The sequence below is a fragment of the Electrophorus electricus genome, chromosome 25 (assembly GCF_013358815.1).
Source record: "Electrophorus electricus isolate fEleEle1 chromosome 25, fEleEle1.pri, whole genome shotgun sequence".
NCBI classification, from domain to species: Eukaryota; Metazoa; Chordata; class Actinopteri; order Gymnotiformes; family Gymnotidae; genus Electrophorus; species Electrophorus electricus.
The window spans coordinates 6,980,581-6,999,472 of record NC_049559.1 but is presented as its reverse complement, the minus strand read 5'-3'; the positions used below and the strand labels follow the sequence as shown (position 1 = coordinate 6,999,472).

Below are 18,892 nucleotides of genomic sequence, written 5' to 3'. Positions count from 1 at the left end.
TGAAACAGCTGGAGTCAGGCTGTTACTGGAGGGTAAAAATTTCCCCAAGGAGACAAGCTCTTAGAAGCTCTGTGGTGTATTTCAAACAGAAGGGGACAATAAGGGGACGACTGTGGCCAGAATGGTTAGTTCTGCACAACATGGCCAAAAATGATAATAAAAAAAGACTGCAGAGCATGCAACAACAGCAACATACAGAATTTACCACCTCTATTTCAACTTCAGACAGTATTTATTTATATGGTTTAGACTGTGTTTTATTTGAGCCCAGGTTCTGTCATTTCATGTTACTGATGCCATTGTGCATGCTGCCAGTGCCTCCATGTGCCACAGAAAGAAACGAAGAGACTGGCAATCATATTTCCATCCCTAGAGGTTCCATTTTCAACTTAACCTGTTTTTTTTTTCAACCTGAGACTCATGCTTTTCCATTAGTTGTTTATTTTCTATGCTGCTCCTTCTGCAAGAACCTCACCAGTTGAGAGACATGCTGGTGGAGGTAATGTGTTATGTCTCTCAGTACACAAAGCACTCCAATGAAATTACACATGGCTTTGACTTTAAAGACTCCTTCACAAGTCTCAGACCAGAACAGTCATTGCCTGGAGGCATCTCTTAGAGCAGACCCATAAAACTCAGGTCTGAATATTTCCAGAGAGGGGTCTTGTGCCCCAATGTCTCTAAAAGTCAACTACAGTAGAACTTTTCACTTCCAGTAATGTTTCCATACTACTGTGTGAGTGGGTCACAGTAAAGGTTACCTTGGTGTGCAATGGCATTTGAACTGGCCTGTCAAGGATATTTTATGGTAGGAAAGGTTGAGATGAACATTTTTACCTCTCAGTACTTTTGTTGGTTGGATTTTTAACTTTTTACAGACTAACCATGATCATAAATTTGAAAGTGAAAGTTGAAAAGTGAACATTGTCAAATCTTAAGGGGCAACTGGCCACAGAGCAATTTGGGAATACATATAATGGCTTCTGTTAATCAGATGAGAGATTAATCACTGCTGCTGAAGTGAAGATCTATAGCAGAGGGAGAAAACCCAGAGGAGTTCCTGGCAGCTTCTGCCTATGGGAAGGTTATAGATAAGTGGCAATTTAGTAAAACTTGTTGCAGAGAATGGTAAATATGAATATGGAATATTTAGTTAGAAGAGAGGACTTTAAGAATTCCCCACACTTTGATTGTTGCATGTGACAAAAGTCATTTTGACTCATAAATATAAAATATTGATTATTACAATTTTCTATCTAGTGAATGTATTATTCTGAGATATTAGATAATGGAGCACTCCATATTCTTCAGTAATAGCTGAATAGAGGCTATACCCACTTCCATCAGTGCATTTGAAGCCCACCAGTGCACCTCATATGCTGCTCTCCATACAGCAATGTTGTGCCCCTCAGGTTCCTGACTCTGCCATGCGACCACACAGATGCCCAGTTGGCTGGTACAACACATAGCAGCTGGAGCAAGAAGCAAAGGAACAGTCTTTTCTCTTTTGATCAGAAGGTCGCAGCCAGTCGATTTTTTTGAGAACTTTGGCCAAAGCGACACATGGCAGAGCTGGGAGTCAAACCCACATCCCTCTCGTTGGGCACTGCTCTAAACAGATCCAGTACTTGTTCAAGGTGCACCCGAATGGGGAGCAATCAAAGCAAATTGCAGTCTGTAGCTAAACCGCTCCAAACTCGCTGAGGGAGTGATAGTTTTTTATAATGTTATCGTTCCTTCCTTATTGAGTGCAGGACAACAGATTGTCTCTCATTCTGTCACTCTCAGTGATTCTCTCTTGTCATATTTTGGCACGCAGACATGGCTTTTGAGAGGCTGGCTACATTTGCGGTCCAGGCTGGCTGTGGTCTCTCCTCTGTGATCAGATTTTCTGATAATCTGGTAATGTAGTCCAAACTTCCAAAATGAAAGAGCAATGCTGGGCTCAACAGTACATGCCAATGCCCTACACAAGCCAATTCACAGAATGTGAAACTGGATGCTTACATTCAATTCATGCCAACTCCCTGCCTACAGTGTGTTCAGCTCAGAACACTGATGAGCCACAGATAATTGACTGAATTTAATTTTCTGAGGTGAATATGATCATGGGACTGTTTAGTTCCTATCTGCTTTCACCATTTGTTGCGGATCACTGAGGTCAAATAAGCATTGTATTTGTCTTCGTTCTATTGTACATTATGTTCATTAAATAATATATTTGAAACACAGTACTTCTTTCTCAAGTAGTAATGTGGAAATATACAAAGATTGTTTAGTGTAAAGAAGACGTTAAGTGTTAGTCTTTAAAGGCAATGCCAACATCACACATGAACGAGGAGGCAAAGCGCAATATATGTCCTTCACTATACATATGGAATAAGTTAGAGCATTTTCTGAAGCATAAAAAGACACTGAAACAATTGAGACATTGTGTAACATTTTCCCTCCTCCGGTTAATGTATGTTGATAGAACTCAAGTCTCTTGTGCAAGAGAATAGTCTGATGCAACAAAGCGCTGTGGTCTTTAGATACTAATAAGATGTTAATCAAATTATAAAGTACTTCTATATTCTGATTGAAAATCCATTTGGATCTGCCTTGACCTGATTACTCCGATTATTAATGAAATATTAGGCTCCATGTAAACAGAGTGCTGAAGATAGTGGCTGATATATCCATCCCATGCCTGCATCAGAGTAGTGGATGAGTAATACACAAGTCATTGTTATACAGTTCCATTACTTCAAGTGTGAAGCTGAAATCTAATTCACATTGTCCTGCATGTTTCCAAAGTGGAATATAGGCCATTGTAGTATCTCGCAAACCTATTTTGAAGGTGGTGTGATGTGAGGGAAAGTCAATTTAACTTTTATGCTGAACATCATTTTAAATATGTATGCACATTAAAACAGCTGCTTTGCATGAGAGGAAAGCGGACTTTTAAAGCTATTTATCTATTTTGCGCTTGCTGTATTGCAGTGCAAGCAGGATGCTGCAGCTGGATCATCTGTCAGCCTGGCCTGACTCTCTAAATGTGGGAACCAATAGCCTCCAGAATCCCTGACTGAAATCCATGCCCTCACTGCCATTCATTCTTAACACAACGGCACAGTCCTAACAAACACCAATCAATCATCACGGGCTGTCCACGTTTAAATAGAGACAGCGTTGCCTGTTTGTGAAGTGATTTATCTTTACTTTACGATAGGGCATTGGTGTAAGGATTACTTTCAACTTTCATCCTTAATCATCACATTGGGGTGTATGGTTCAGTTTTAAGCTTTATAGTAAAAGAAATTACTTGCAAAGGCCACACATGGATGAAGCTAGACACCACACTACTGTGGTCATTCTAAACCATAATACTGCAACAGACTCTAAAATGAGCAAATGCCAGTATGTGGAGGATGTGACGGATCCCATGACATGTCTTCTCCCCCATCTTCATAAATGAAAGATCAGTGTAGTGAGTCTAATGGCATATTGGTCCTTGATGGGACCACTAACCTTCTTAATGAGGTTCAGAAGCAATGCTCTAGATGCAAATCACACTTCTGCTCAAGGAAACATATTGTCCCCCTGAAGCCATGCTTGCAAGTCATTGTATGGGGCTGCAAACACAATAACTGGAAACTAGATCTGATATACTGTTGCACAACATCATTTGACACACTTTGACTCCCCCCCCTTCTGTTTTCTGGACACACTGTTGTGCACATGTGGTGCAATATCAGGAAACCTATGAGTGAATAGTCTCCCATTATCTTTAATGTTCCATATAAAAGCCTCCTGTCTCTTCCATGTGCAGGATGAGATCTGTTCAGGCTGGGATGCACCGGACAGACTGCAGAGCGCGCATTTGTTGTTCTGCTCCCCCAGCCAGATTCACAGTGCGTGACCTTATTCCCTGTGACATTTTCCACCATTAATCCCTGGATGCAGGGTGATAGAGTGCCTTTCCAAGTCTTGCTGCAGCCATGTTACACTGCTTTATGCACAGCAGAAGGGCCACTCACCCTAGTTTCAAGTGACTTTGCTCAGTCAAGAGGTGGCAGTAATTTAATCACGTCTACCTGGAGGACCAATGCTTGGCTATTTTCAGGGACAGTCAGTGGGAGAGGCACTAAGCATCAACTTGGCGACTGTGCATGTTGGGCTCACTGTGTTGCAGATTTTGATTAATGCAAATCGGCTCGATTTTTACGCAAATGGTCTATATGGCAGAATGTGACATCATTCTGCAAATGACTCACTGGCTCAGGGAGTAACTCTTTGGCTTAAGAGACTATACATCACCATCACCGAATTGTAATTCAGCAATATAGGGTTATTCTCCTAAGGTTACTTATCTTTGTTTTGAGTAGCTGAGCAATGGGTCGGTAAATGAAATTCCATTTGGAGCTCAGCTGACTTGTGGTAGTGATGGTGGGTAAACAAGATTATTGCTGTTTGTCTGTGTAGTATAGTGCAGCTAGCTGCTGCCTCTGTGGGTATCTAAAACCAAGCTGATGGATATTACATGAAGGACAGAGTCCTCATATCAGGTCTTCCGCATCATAACCTGTAATAACATTTTATGGTTCTGTTGACGGACAGCCCAAGACCGGATCTTTACAAACCGCACTTCTTGTCACTATGGGATGAAACTGAAATAATATGCCTCCTGTATTTGGTGCATAACATGACCTTAGCCTAGCCTCTGCTACTCTGTTGTGATTCTTGGTGATTTATTTTCTGATGAATTGTGGCATCACTGTGACCAAGAGAATGCAGTTAGACCCAATGTCAAAGATGTGCCTTTACTTAGAACATTTATTTTTGTGGATACAGCTGTTGGAACAGTCCTCTAAACCCCACTTTGTTTCCAACTACTTTGGCATCCTACATCAAATAATCTAGATGGAAGAGTCCAATTTGAGGCTATTTCTCAGCACATGCAGCAAGCTGGCAGCCTTCAGGAGCATTTCAGCTCCCAGAGCAGTACATAACAAATGCCGAATCACTGTTGATTTTTCAGGCTTAATTGTTTAAATTGGGAGTTGATTGGGTGCCTAAAATGTTAGCTGTAGACAAAGATACTCATTATGATGGTTTATGGAGACTTCACAAGAGTGACTCATAGTTTGCCTCTGTCTGTCATCTGTGTTTGTGGTCAGATATATTTTTGTCCCAGTTGGATAAACACTCCAGGAGTTACAGAATACAGTTTTCTGGCTCATCTTTATGCCAGCATCATTTGCTAATGTTTATGAGCATCACTTGATAATTCATGGTGAGAAATGACTTTTTTCCTATTTGATAAGGCTGGCAGTGCTTGAAGAAATAGCTTTTATTTTAATCTCAAAGCAAGATGACAACACACTGCTACACCTATATCTCTCAAACACTGCATAGTTGCTTTTGGAAAATGGCTAAATTTTGGTTTACTGAAGGTAAAGCCAGTAATATAAGGGCTGCCTAATTCATCCTAGTGCTCAACATTTCCATTGTGATTACCCTGACCACGCATTCTTCTTTTACTTAATTTGAAATGCCACTCTGCGTCCAGGGTCTTTGATGACCCAGGTTTGCAGACCCCAGAGGCATGTGCTGTAGCAGCTCTGGATGAGCTCAGCGACCCTCATCATTCGAGCAGCTATATTGACAGGCAAGAGGCAGGTCAGAAAGTAAAGCTGCAGTATTACTCCCCCAGCTCTTCAATTTCTCATTCTCGGCCTTTGAAATGATACTGTTGCACCCATGAGCCAAAGACTGAATTAATAATGAAGAGTCCAGAGACACCCAATGTCCAATTCAGCTAGATATCACCTTGGAGTGACTTTGCTCAGGTACTGAATCCCAATGGAATGGAGATATTTGCAGAAAAATTTCCTTCCATAACCCTCCCCCCCCCCAAAAAAAAAGATATACTTTCTTCTCTGCTTCTGGCCCTAGCGACTGGATTTCAAGGCTTCACGTCATTGTCACAGGACCTAAGCTTGTGCGCTGTGAGAGTGCGGTGTGATTTTAAGGCTAATTTAACCCATCTCTGCCTGCAGTATCTTTCCCATCTCTGCTCAAAAGTGTGGTTTTAAATGAAACATTCTCTCCGACTTCAGTGCTTTACTGTGCAACGCGCTGTTTTCTCTCAGCCACTCTGGTGTAATCTCCACCGAGATCAGCTCTACTTTTACTGGGCTGCCATCAACCAACAAGACTGTTCTGTGCTGGGTTCCCTTTGTGCAAACTAATAAATTATGCATTGGCCAAATGGTATTTAGAACCGTTGATCAATAGACGCCGCTGTTTTCATATAGGAAATTTCCAAAGAGACGCCTTGTCATTCTGTCAAACATGATTAAGCCAACACAAAGAAGGATGGATTGTGACTTTGAAGAAAATGCAGAAGTAAGCACTGGCAAATAGACATGGATTACATTACTTTTTTTTTCTCCCTCAATTGCTTTACTCATGTCCAAAGCAGAAAAAAACCCCCATCAGATTCCATTGGCTTTTAAAAATTTATTAAGCATAGTCTGCAACTTTATATTCCTTATACGATGGCTTTTTAGGAGATTTATATGTGTTCTTGCAATGTCTTAAGCCATAAAAAACAGAGGAAGGTAACCTGAACTTCAAAAGGACCATGTTTTGCTACTGTGGCAGGTATTTCCATTTCTAACATATGTAGGCTTTCCTGTATTATTCATGCAGTGTGCCAGGCATTAAAGCCCTATCAAGGCCCAGCTTGGTCCAGTGAAAGAAAAGGGGGATTAAATGCCACAGAGTCCCAAAGGTGGCCAGTGGTGGGAAGCAGAGTCCATCCTGCCACATCAACTTCTCCAAAGTCATTCTCAATTTATTAGAGTTCAGACTCAACATAAGAACTTTTCTTACTTGTGCGACCTTTAACTGCAAATGAAGATGGCAGCTCACACAGTAAGAGAGACAGTGTTATTTGTCAGTCCACGCTCTGGTTTGAGCACCACTGGCAGATTGTGCCTCATTAAGTGGTATTTGATCATTTGCTCCAAAATGTGAGGATGTGACCTAAATGTGAGGATTTTTTCTCCTTTCTCTAGAACTGTTCTCATTAAAAGTGACCAGCTCAAAAGTTCACCATTGTGTTGAGATGGTGCTCAGCACTGATGAATCTTTATACAGCTGTCCCTGATTGTTATACCCCTTCACAAGTTCAAATACAGCCCTCAAACTTCCAGTGAAAACCAAAGGCAGAGCTCTTAATAGCCATTATTTGTCCCCTGTGGCAAAGTGGGAGGAAGTTTGCGTGAAGAGGTCATGGTGGGCAAATGGTCAGCAGGGCAGTTCAATTACAGAGTGTGATTGTCTCTGCTTTCTGAGAGGGGCAAAAAATGAAGCTTTCATGGCAACTCCCACATCATTCTAGCCCCCTATGCCCCTCCAGTGTTCAGCATGGCCTATCTTCTAAAAACAAACAGAGGTGGCAGTCCAAATGCGAATCTGTAAGGAGGACAAAGGGCAGAGCTGTTTGTCATAACAGGACACCAGGGCATGGCTATTAATAAAGAGAGTATAGGGGTCCGATTAGGTTATGTCAAAATGTCAATAAAATGGAAGGGGCTGACGTGTGAGGAGAGAGATACATTTGCACAAGGAGCTGTGCTTGTCCTCTTTTCAGTTAGTGGCCTCAGATGTGTGGGATTTGCAGAGGCTTATCTTGTAGCTGTAAACACATTTGCTTCCTCTATCAATTGTGTAGGAGTCTCGGTTCATAGTTCTGAATATCATTATGCGTTCATTCGGAACAAAGGATTTCCGTGCTCCATTAGAGAATAAAAAGAACTCCTGTGGAAAATAATTAACGATTGATGTCCAGAGTTTATGAAGAATTTAATTTTGTCTTTTGGTTTTGTTGAAGAGAGTGGAATCAAAGTTATAGTAAAGCAATTACAGACATGATTTTGGCAATTGTAATAGCTGAAGTTGATATATTTGACATTATCTGTGACTGTCTCATTCAGATCTGTCAGCATTGTTCACATTATTTAAGGGGGCCAAAAGGTAAAGCAATATAATTGCACTTTCAGTTTAACAATCTCTTTCACAGGCTAAAAAAAAGGGAACTGGCCTTTTTAATGCATAGTGTGTGAAAATAAGGCTATAGTAATTAAATCCCTTTTCTTTGTGCCATGTGCCCCGTCAGCGAAGCGGCCACTAAAAAATCCCGAATGTGATTTCCAAAACCCGTTTCAGCATTCTTGGGAGGTTTACATTGGCGTCGCCCGAGTCTGAGTGCCCTGTGGAGATGTAGGGAGGTGGGTAGATGGGAAGTTGATGTTGATTGTCTTCAAAGATAGGTGGAAGGAGGTGCAGAGCAGCGAGGCAGGGGGGCGTATGTGGGGCCCCCGTCTGATTGAGAGTGCTGTCTGTCCGTGATGACTTATCAAAGCAGGAGACCGCCGCAGACTGACCACCCAGTGGAGCGAGTTCGATCCCTGGAGAGCTGATCCTGTCGAGGCTGAATTCCAAGCACTTAGCTTTCTACTCAGCTCCCTCATCTTGGCCAAGGAGGAGCGAGAAAGGGGTGTGCCAGTCACTGAGTGTGATGGAGGGAAGTAGCGCCTCCCTCTCACCCCAGATTGGATTTCTAGTGCCCGTTGGACTGATAGAGCCATTGGCAAACTCAGAAACTTGTTTTGTTGTTAAATACTAATGAATGTTGCACTAAATGTTCATTACTATTAGCAGTCAAATGTTAATTAGTAGATCAGGCTGGTAAACAGCCTTGTTGAGTAACTGATAGTATAATTTTTTACCTGCTGTTGTTTTTATATACACTGGTACATTTTTCTTATTGATAATCTTTAGGTCGGTTTCTGTTTTCATGACTGCAAGGATAAATGTGAATAAGAATGAGAATGAATGAGAATAAAAGCCAATATCCCTCTACATTTTAGCTCCATGTGCTACAGTCAAATGAAACGTTGAGCTGAGTGCCAGTCAGCCCTCACACACATCCAGTTATGATGTCACTCCTCTTTTCTTGGACTACTTTTAGTGCTATCTTTTTAATTGAACATAGAGCCGTTTTCTAAAGATTGAGGAGAACACATGTTCAACTCACCAGTAGCATGCTGAGAATAGAATCAGAATGGAAGAAAATCTGCTGGTGTTCAGTAATGTAATTTCACCCGAGGCCACATCTTTAATAGTTGGGGATAGGTTTTCCCATCGAGGTTCTGTTCATTTGAAAAGGCAGATAGTGCCTTTATGCTGACGTGGTGCCTCTAGGATATACGGATTTATGGAGTACTGTCTTTAATTGTGTAAAATTTAATAGGTCCCATCCTCAGATTTCTTTTAAGTTTTATATTTATATCTTTTCAGTAAATATCTTACCAGTTAATTATATTATCTGTTTGAATATGATGCAAAAAAAGAAAGGAAAGCATGTTGTATTAATATTATATTGCTACAGAAACGAAAAAAAAAAAAAGACAGAACTTATAGTATTTTTTTCCCCTCTGGAAAATACCTCCTAACCACAAATCATATTCAGTCTCATTCTGTTACCAAATGACTTGCTAAATTATACATACATTTTTAATTGGCTGAACCCACAGTGGACAGTGGGACTGCAGTAGGGAATATGTAATGAGTAAGGAGAAGCAGGTGAGAGAAAGGAGTTTAATGGCTCTCCATCCCTCTGTCGCACAGGTCAGACCTCCCAACAGCACAGAGCCGTGGCCAATCTAGATCACCTGTCTCGCTGTCTCGTTGAGTTTCTCTAATAAACATGGTTGCCTTCCTGCTCAAGAAACGCCAGAGTGACTCAGTATCAAAAAGGTGTGGGGATATATCAGCCTATTTAAAAATAGATTCTTTTGAACTGATCTTACTGGGAAAACATTCAGCATTCCCATGAACCCCTCAAACCCCTAGAACATTCTAATGGACTCAGGGTGTCATCCCCCAGAACTATAGCCTCTCATCAGTTTCATTGTTGTTACTGATTTGTAGCAGTCACTGAAAGATAAGCCTTAGGACTAAGTAAATAATGAGCTAAAACAGGAGTTTCAGAGGTTCTTATGCTCATGCAACATTGCAGTGTAAGTGATGTGATGAATTCCAGATTTATACCGTATCATATACCAGATTAATACTGTATCCAGATACAATATCATTATACTCTATACTTTGTCATGAAAGTATACATCCTCCAGAGAGGACTACTGTGTTATAACATTACTCCCTTGAATATTTACTCTGGATATGTTGGCAAGTCTGGTTTATCATGGCAACATCACGCAAATGAAAAGAATCAGAGGGATAACTCAGTTTTACCAACCCATTCTTCAATTTCCTTTGATTTTCATCTTTGCGGATACTGATCCCTATTGTAAAGTGTATCTGTAATGTTTCTCTGCCTAAAGTCTCTCTGTAACTATGCATACTAGACTGACTCATATTAATTATTCACACCACTGTAGGGAAAACATGACTGTATGTTTGCTAGGAGCCTTTTTCACTGTTTTGTGACCTTTTCAAATCAAACAGGATAAAATGATTTGTAACAGCCTACTTTGTAATTATGTTATATTTTACTTTACACCCAAACAGTAAAAAATGCACCACAAATTATTTTTTTAAACATTAATCTAGGAATGGTCTTGGAGTATAGCACCACTTTCAAAGCTTTACTGCCATCACTTAAAGCTTAACCAAAACAGCATATATTACCAGAGTCCAGCATTCCTTTGCAGAGTTATTTTAATAAAGGGACTTATGTCTGCCCTTACAAAATCAAACTGTCACCACCTTGACCTCTGCTTAGTGTGTTAATTTGTTCACATACATGTGTGCTTAAGACCAGATCTTAGGTGGCTGATGGAGATACCTGCTAACTAACTTTGAGGGATTATTTTCAAGATGTGATTTCAAGATAAGTTTCTCCAGTGTAAAATGTACAAAAATACAATATTCTGCTCTTACTACAGTGCAATACACAGTGTTCAATACTTAATATTCAATTAATCAAAATTACATTGTAATAAATGCAGTAGGATTAGTAATTATAAAATGTAATAATAAAAGTGGTATTACAGACCAATTAGAAAAAGACAATATATCAAGGCTGTTGTGTTGAAATAAGTGTTTGTGTTTGTGTGTGTGTATGTGTGTGTGTGTGTGTGTGTCTGTCTGTGTGTGTTTAAACCGTAAGCTAAATAACTATATAGCTGAAGTAGTCTGTGGTGGTTATGGCATGCAGGAGTGAGGAAACTGATGTGATTGCACTAACAATTTCATGAAAAAGGGGGAATGTTGTGTGTTTGCATTTAGCCCACATGTGGTGCTGCGTGGAGCTGTAAATGAACACATGCACACAGACATGTAGTGGATGCTGCTCACCATGCTCAGGCCTAACATGGCTTTTACAAATGGGAAATAATGTTTAGGTGTACTGTATAGAAGGCTTAGTAAAGAAAGAGATTGTCTGTAAAGATAAAAAGGAATCTTATTTTGGTGGGAAAATACAAGTATCTAAGTTTCGATATCTATCTAACAAAATAAATGAAAAAGTTCTGATGCAACCATTGAAAAGAAAATGTAAAACATTTAATGTTTTTTCAGCAGAGATATGCCCTGCCGTATAGTTCAGTCTTGCATGTTAGGTATTTGGCCAACTTCCAAGGCTCACTATCTGATGCTAAGTTACCTTGGGGGGGGGGGGGGGTGGAGGAAGTTCAGCTCACTGGAGACTCTTCGGATTGTGGCAGGGAAAGTACGAATGGAATTAGATGTCTTCCAGATCGTAAACTGAGAATTTGTCCTTCTAGAGTTAGAATGAGAATTTTGCTGAAAGCGTTTCAAGAGAGCTAAACTTGATTGTCTCACTTTTCCACATTGCAAACACTGCAGAGGCCGATACTGGCAAGCCTTGATTAGAACTTTTATTTGATTAATTTTTCGCCCTGGAAAATGTTGATCAGACATTTCTAATGAAGTTTTAGCCATCAATTATTTAACTATCCGCAGTCATATTTATCTCTCTGTTCACATGGTTATGACAAAGAATAGGAGAATTCTCTTACGCATTCATCTGTGAGCACAAACACAGAGATTTTTCTTTCTAATAAAAGTGATTTAATGACATCAGCCATTGTCATTAATGCAATCTGTCAAGGCTCTGAAGCTTACCCTATCTCTTCTGCCCCATTAGCATTCCCAACTACTTAAGATTTCACATAAATCGCAAGTCATTTATCTATATTAAAGAAAAAAATGCAAATGATATATCATTTGTTAGCTCTGGAGCTTGCATCTTTTTCTGGAAAACCTGCTTCAACCAGCTAAGTAGCCACTGATGTGCCTGCAAAACCTTAAGAATGCGCTGCTCTGCATCCATAAGGTCTTACAGGCACAAGATAAACATCCCAGAGATTTTAGACAAAAAAAAAAAAAATCCTCCCAGAGAAGAACACCCACTTCAGATTTGAACCATGTCCCTGCAGCTTTAGGTGACCCCTACATGATCCCTCGGACTTTGAGTCACATGCTGAAGCCTCTTTAAAGTGGGCACCAGGCCTGCCCTCAACACCAAGCCAGAACAGCGAACATGTCTGAAGAGATTGGGACATGGGGCTGGCATGGGTACCAACCCACCTGCCTCTGCTGTCAGCCCATCTCACTCTCCCTAGTGAGACCTGATGAGCTGCCATCTGACAAGCTTGGTGCTGGCCCCCAGCCCTTTCATAGCCTTCTGGCTGGCCATGCCCCCACACACTACATCGCTGTCCTCATAGTGTACAGCCATCTGGGCATGCTTAACAGTCTTCGGGGATAAACATCACTTCGACTATGTCTCCCCATGCAAGCCTATAGAGTGACAGTCCACTCGCACCCACCGCTCAAATTATAGTTGATAATGCAAGCTGTCCATATCCCAAAGTCCATTAGTAACTGCCAACCGCAGGAGATTTTAAGAATTCTCTGCCTGTTTTTGTATCAGTAATAGTTGTTCTTTTATGGCTGTGTACCTGATAATACATCCTGAAAACAGCTCCCATTCAATGATAATAACACTACTTTCTAAATTATTTTGATGTGAAAGAGATTCATTATGTAAGCTCTGAGTCTATGCTAAGTCTTTGAGCATTGATTGTGAGCTTAAATTCATATAAAAGTTTCATATGGTTCAGATAAAACTCAGCAGGAGTTCAGACCCAAGGCTCTGCAGGGGGAGGTGTGAATGTTTGGCTGTGTAGCAGAACCAAACTCACTGTAAGTAGATCAGAGAGCAATGGGAGGGAGGCTTTCAGCAGGGTTCTCTTTTAGAGCTAGCACCTAAAGCTAGCACCTCCTGAAACTGCCATCAGCTAGCTTTTACCTTGCACGTCATGGTGCTTCACAATAACAAGTGAAGCACGGAAGAGATGATATAAGACGCAGTATAGATTTGTGATCGACAAAATATTTATGAATAAACTTGTCAAAAAAAAACCAGCACAATGTACATTTCATAGAATGTTAATTTACAGTATATGCCAAACATTTTAAGTAAAACAGACAACTCTCAATGAAAAAAAAGAGTGTTTTGCCCCACTGTATGAGTAAACATGCACGTTAATTAGAAGATTTACTCTACGTTCTTCTGCACATCACAGTCTCTTTAGCAATACTCCAGGGCGTTTGCCAAACACGGGCCATTCATATTTTTGTGTACAATTTTTTTGCCTTGTTTTTGTTGCACTGCCATGTGATGAGAATCCATCGACGTTTCTCCTGAGATGGCTCTGCTGGAGAGAATGGCGCGAAGTATGTGGCTTCGCTTAACCTCCAGCTCTGTGCACAGCTCCCTGTACAACTGCAGAGTAAAGCCTTGCCCAGAGACAGTCGGCGTGCATCTCTGGTAAAGGACACTCACACTGACCCCAGCTAGATGCAGCGTATTATGAACAACCAACATAGGCCACCTGGGAGGGACAGCACTGTTGGACTGCTCTCTGGCTGTATTATCAAGCATATGTGCTCCTTTTGGCTGACTGTAAAAGTGTCTGGTTTTCTCTTTCTGTCACTTTGGACTTCTTCTGCCTGCAGCTCTATGTTGCTGATGCATACGGTCTACTGCACTTTTTCCTCCTATATATCATAAGCCCTTGTCTTGTTGCTCTTCATCACTAAGGCGTCATGTGGCGACACTTTTGCCGATGCATGTGATGGGGCAGAGAAAGCTTCCTATTGTTCACGGCACTGGCCCGGCTGCTGTTCTTTGCTAGGAGCCTGTAAGCAGGAGGAAGTGGTTTAAATAGAATTGTCAATCGTGATGTTTTTCCCCTTTTCTCAAGTAAAGCTCCATCATGTTGAGAAAAACCTGTTGAGACTAAACGCTGGGTGGCCGAATCTCTTCTTTCCATAGATTTGGATAACCACTGATCATAAACATGTGTATCAACTGGAAGCCAAAACATAATGCCAAGTTTGTTAGGACTCCCTGGCGTGTGCCTAATGAAAGTGCAGTTCTTGTGTGTTTAACAATGGCTGCTTGTGCATGGTTATTCCTGCCACAGGCTTGCAACATACCATATTATTCTGCCAGTTCCACATAGCTCTCATCAGAAAAAAAAAAACTGTCAATGGACAGATATTGTCTGGCCTTTTTTTATTATTGAATCTCAGGTATTGCATCTCTATGAACCTATTTCTTGACATAGTTGTGCTAAAGAAATGGCATTCCCCAGTCTTCTTACCACAACCTCCCTTTCATCTGCCACAGCATGTTGGCTAGGAATAGGACAATGAAGGCTTCAAACTCGGTCACACTAAAGGACCTGCCACCTTCTCCTGAACAGCAGCACCTCTACCTCCGTGTAGTCACAAATATGTTTGAACACCACACTGCCGATTACGCACAAAATTGCACTCAGAGGGCCCTCTACAGTATAACTGTGCAGTTGGGTGATTGGGTGAGAATATTTAGAGTCTCTTTTGCCTAGTGCCTCTGCCTTGCTGGATAGCTCTCCAAAGTGTCTCACAAACTGTCATGAGTGGTTGGCTTCCCAGCAGGAGGAACACATCCACTCACTGGGAGGACCACAGTACCCACCTACCCCACTCCCAATCACCAGCCTACCAACCATGTGCACCTGTCCCTTGTTTCCCCCTTCCACTATTTCAAGCCGCAGGTCAGCAGGGACGGCACTGCGCATTAGCGGATTACCTGTTCGGGAACATGGAGAACTATGACAAGCACTTACCTTTGTTTCATTTTTGTTGCTAACCATAGTGCCTTTATTTATGGAAAATAAAAAGCACCTTCTAGCAACCACGCCTCTTGCTCCCTCTGTGCTGCCAGCATCATAGAATGCGCAGTTATCAGGGAGCGTGCTGAGCAGCCTGGACTGGGATAACCTGCTAGCTGTTCAAATGGCGGCACTAGAACAGCAAAGGCAGGAGATTGGGGAAATACGCTCCATGGTTCAGAGCCTCAGGCAATGCATGAGTAGTATCACCACGAGCCCCGAGAACCAACCGACAACTTCCGTCACCAGGCCAATGCCAGAGGGGGTAAGGTGTCTTATCACCACCCTGAGGTCTTTGGGGGAGATACAGAGAGCTATGAGGGGTTCGTGGTGCAGTGTGAACTGTACTTTGGGTACCAGCCCCTCCTGCCTGATCACTTCAAAGTGACATTCGTGATATCCCGATTGACAGGGGGAGCTCATGCCTACGGAGTTCAGAACACTGGCGGCAGGATCTTGATGGAATGAACCAGTGCTGATAGATGCATTTTTGAATGGACTGAGAGCAGAGCTACAGGCTAAATTAGCCTGCAAGGCGGTGGTGGCCACGTTAAATGAGGTGGTCCACCTAGCCATTACTTAGGACTGTCTGTTGCAGGAGAGACATCAAGGTTTTCCCCGAGGCTCGTCGGGGTGAGAGACCACGGTGACCACAGATACCTCAGAAGAACCCATGCAACTGGGCAGGGCCAGGATGCATCACCAGTGCAGAGACCAGAAAAAGGGGAACAACCCGGTGAGTTTCTCCCCAGCTCTTTCAATGTTTCAAGTGCCGATCAAAGTGTCGCACAAGGGTCGCTTTATTTTCTCAGCAGCATTGGTAGACTCTAAGGTGGCAGGGAACATAATGGACCGGGAATTTGGTACTGGATGGGGGCTTGGTGGGCTTGGGCTTTGTTACACGTCACTCCCTGTGTTCAACTGGAAACAAACGGGGATCACATAGAGCAAACCTCCTTTTTCCTAATCCTTTCTCTCTCTCACCCCGTTACATTAGGCCTCCTGTGGCTACGCAAACACAACCCTCACCTGCTGTGGTCCAAGAACCACATCCTCATGTGGGTGCCCTCTTGTGGTAAGCAGTGCCTCCCTAACAGGACAGTGCATCTTCAGTCTACCTCGATCGAGAGCCCGGAGGTCGACAGGGACCTCACCATCCCCCAGGAATACCATGACCCGGCTAAGTTGTTCAGTCCGGTGAAAGCTACACAGCTACCCCCCGCCCAATGGGAGTGGGACTGCACCATAAACCTCAAGGTGGGATCCATACCTCCTAGGAGCAGGACCTACCCTCTCTCCCAGGAGGAAACCAGGGCCATGAAACAGTACATCAGGGAGGCCATGGCGCAGGGGTACATATGCCTCCACTTGTCCAGCATCAGCAGGCATATTCTTCATCAAAAAGAAGGACTGAGGGTTGAGGCCGTGCGTGGACTACCGGGGACTTAACGAACTGCTGGTTAAGTACCCCTGTCCCCTCGCTCTGGTCCTTGAGGCACTTGAGCAGTTGAGGGGGGCCCAGTATTTCACTAGCTTAGTCCTGCAATGTGCTTACAACCTCATTAGGATCAGGGAGGGAGATGAATGGAAGACCGGCTTTAGCACATCTTCCGGTCACTATGAGTACCTGGTCCTGCCGTGTGGTTTCGGTACAGCCCCCTCAACATTCCAGGCATATATAAATGAGGTCTTAAGGGAGTTACTGGATAGATCGGTCATTGCACATCCTGATCACACATCCTGATCTACTCCAGCTCCTTTGACCAACGTGTGTGACGTTTGCGCTGTTCTCTGTACCCTTTTGAAGAACCATCTTTACTGCAAGCTAGAAAAGTTCAAGTTTCATTGCAGAGAGTTGAACTTTTTAGGGTACATCATAAGGGAGGGTAGCGTAAGCATGCAACCCGGCAAGGTGGAGGCTGTGACAGGCTGGCCAAGACCCTGGACATGGTGGGAGTTGCAGCGCTTCTTGGGATTTGCCAACTTCTACAGGTGCTTCATAAAATCTTTTAACACCCTAGCCAGGCCCCTCATGGATTTGCTTAGGGGAAAAACCAAACAGCTAAGGTGGGGTGAGGCGGCAGACCGAGCATTCGTGGACCTGAAGACCTCCTTCTCCACCTCTCCCGTGTTGCAACAACCCGACCCGGAGAAAACCTTTATTGTGGAGGTAGACATCTTGGATGTGGAAGTAGGATCTGTGCTGCCCGAAGCGAGAGGGGAGGAAGGTAAGCTAGGTCCCATCGCTTACTTTTTAAGGAAGCTGAGCCCATCTGAGTGGAACTATGGTGTGGGGGACAGAGAACTCCTGGCGATGAAACTCACATTGGAGGAGTGGACGCATTGGCTGGAGGGAGTGAGACATCCCTTCACTGTCATTACCGATCACAAGAACCTAGAGTACCTCCAAACCACAAAAAGGTTGAACTCTAGGCAGGCAAGGTGGTCTCTTTTCTTCTCCAGGTTTGCCTTTCGTGTCACCTACAGGCTGGGAGAGAAAAACGTAAGGGCGGACGCGCTCACCCAGAAACATCATGCTGAGGCTCAGTCTTCCAGTCAGGAACCAGTGATCCCTCCCTCATGTTTCTTGGCCGCGGTGACCTGGGACATCGATTGCAGCATAGAGGCTGTGAACCCACATCCCCAATGTCCACCCAACTGGCTGTATGTCCCGTTTAGACATCGCAGGGACCTTATCGCCTGGGCACACACATCCGTGGGGACAGGACATCTGGGATCAACATGCACTACGTTGAGTGCAAGATACTGGTGGCCTGCCATGAACAGGGACATTGTCAGGTATGTGTCCTCATGCACCGACTGCACGTGCAACAAGACCCCGCGCACTCCTCCTGCTAGTAAGCTACTCCCCCTCCTCACTCCTTAGCAGCCTTGGTCCCACATCTCGATTGATTTTGTCATGGACCTGCCTGCCTCTGAGAGGAACACAACCATTTTGGTGATCGTGGATTGCTTCTCCAAAATGGTTAGGTTTGTCCCACTAAAAGGCCTACCCAAGGCCTTGGAGACAGTGGACTTGCTCTTCCTCCATGTCTTCAGACAGTTTGGGTTGTCCGAGAACATTTATTTCAAGCATGGGGGCTCAGTTCACCTCTAGACTGTGGAAGGAACTGCTTGGGAAACTGTATATTACCGTGAGTCTGGCGTCAAGTTACCATCCCCAGGCCAATGGCCAAATTGAGAGGGTAAACCAGGAATTGGGCAAGTTCCTTCATCTGTACTGTTAGCGACATCCTGAGACCTGGAGTACATACCTAGCGTGGGCCAAATACACACAAAACTCTCTGTGTCATGCTGGAACAATGCTAATACCATTTGAATGCATTTTAGGGTACCAGCCCCCACTTTATCCCTGGAACCTAATAGTGTCAGACCAGCTGTCTGTTAAGCAGTAGTGCAGACACAGTGAGCAGGTTTGGGGGGATACCCACAGCAGACTGTGCTCTGCCATTGTGGTCTACAAAAGAAAGGCGGACCGAAAGCAGGAAGTGACAGAGAGTGTGAGTCACCACCAAGGATGGCCAGGTGGGCACTTCGGGCAAACTGTGGGCCAAATGTGAGGCTCCGTATACCATAACAAGTCAGGTGAATGAGTTGAGCTACAGGCT

The 18,892-nt window shown here is 43.3% G+C and overlaps 1 protein-coding gene across 1 annotated transcript in view; it reads left to right on the top strand.

Moving 5' to 3' along the window:
- Window positions 1-18,892, top strand: part of lrp1bb (low density lipoprotein receptor-related protein 1Bb) — a 217,304-nt gene that overhangs the window by 27,536 nt on the left and 170,876 nt on the right.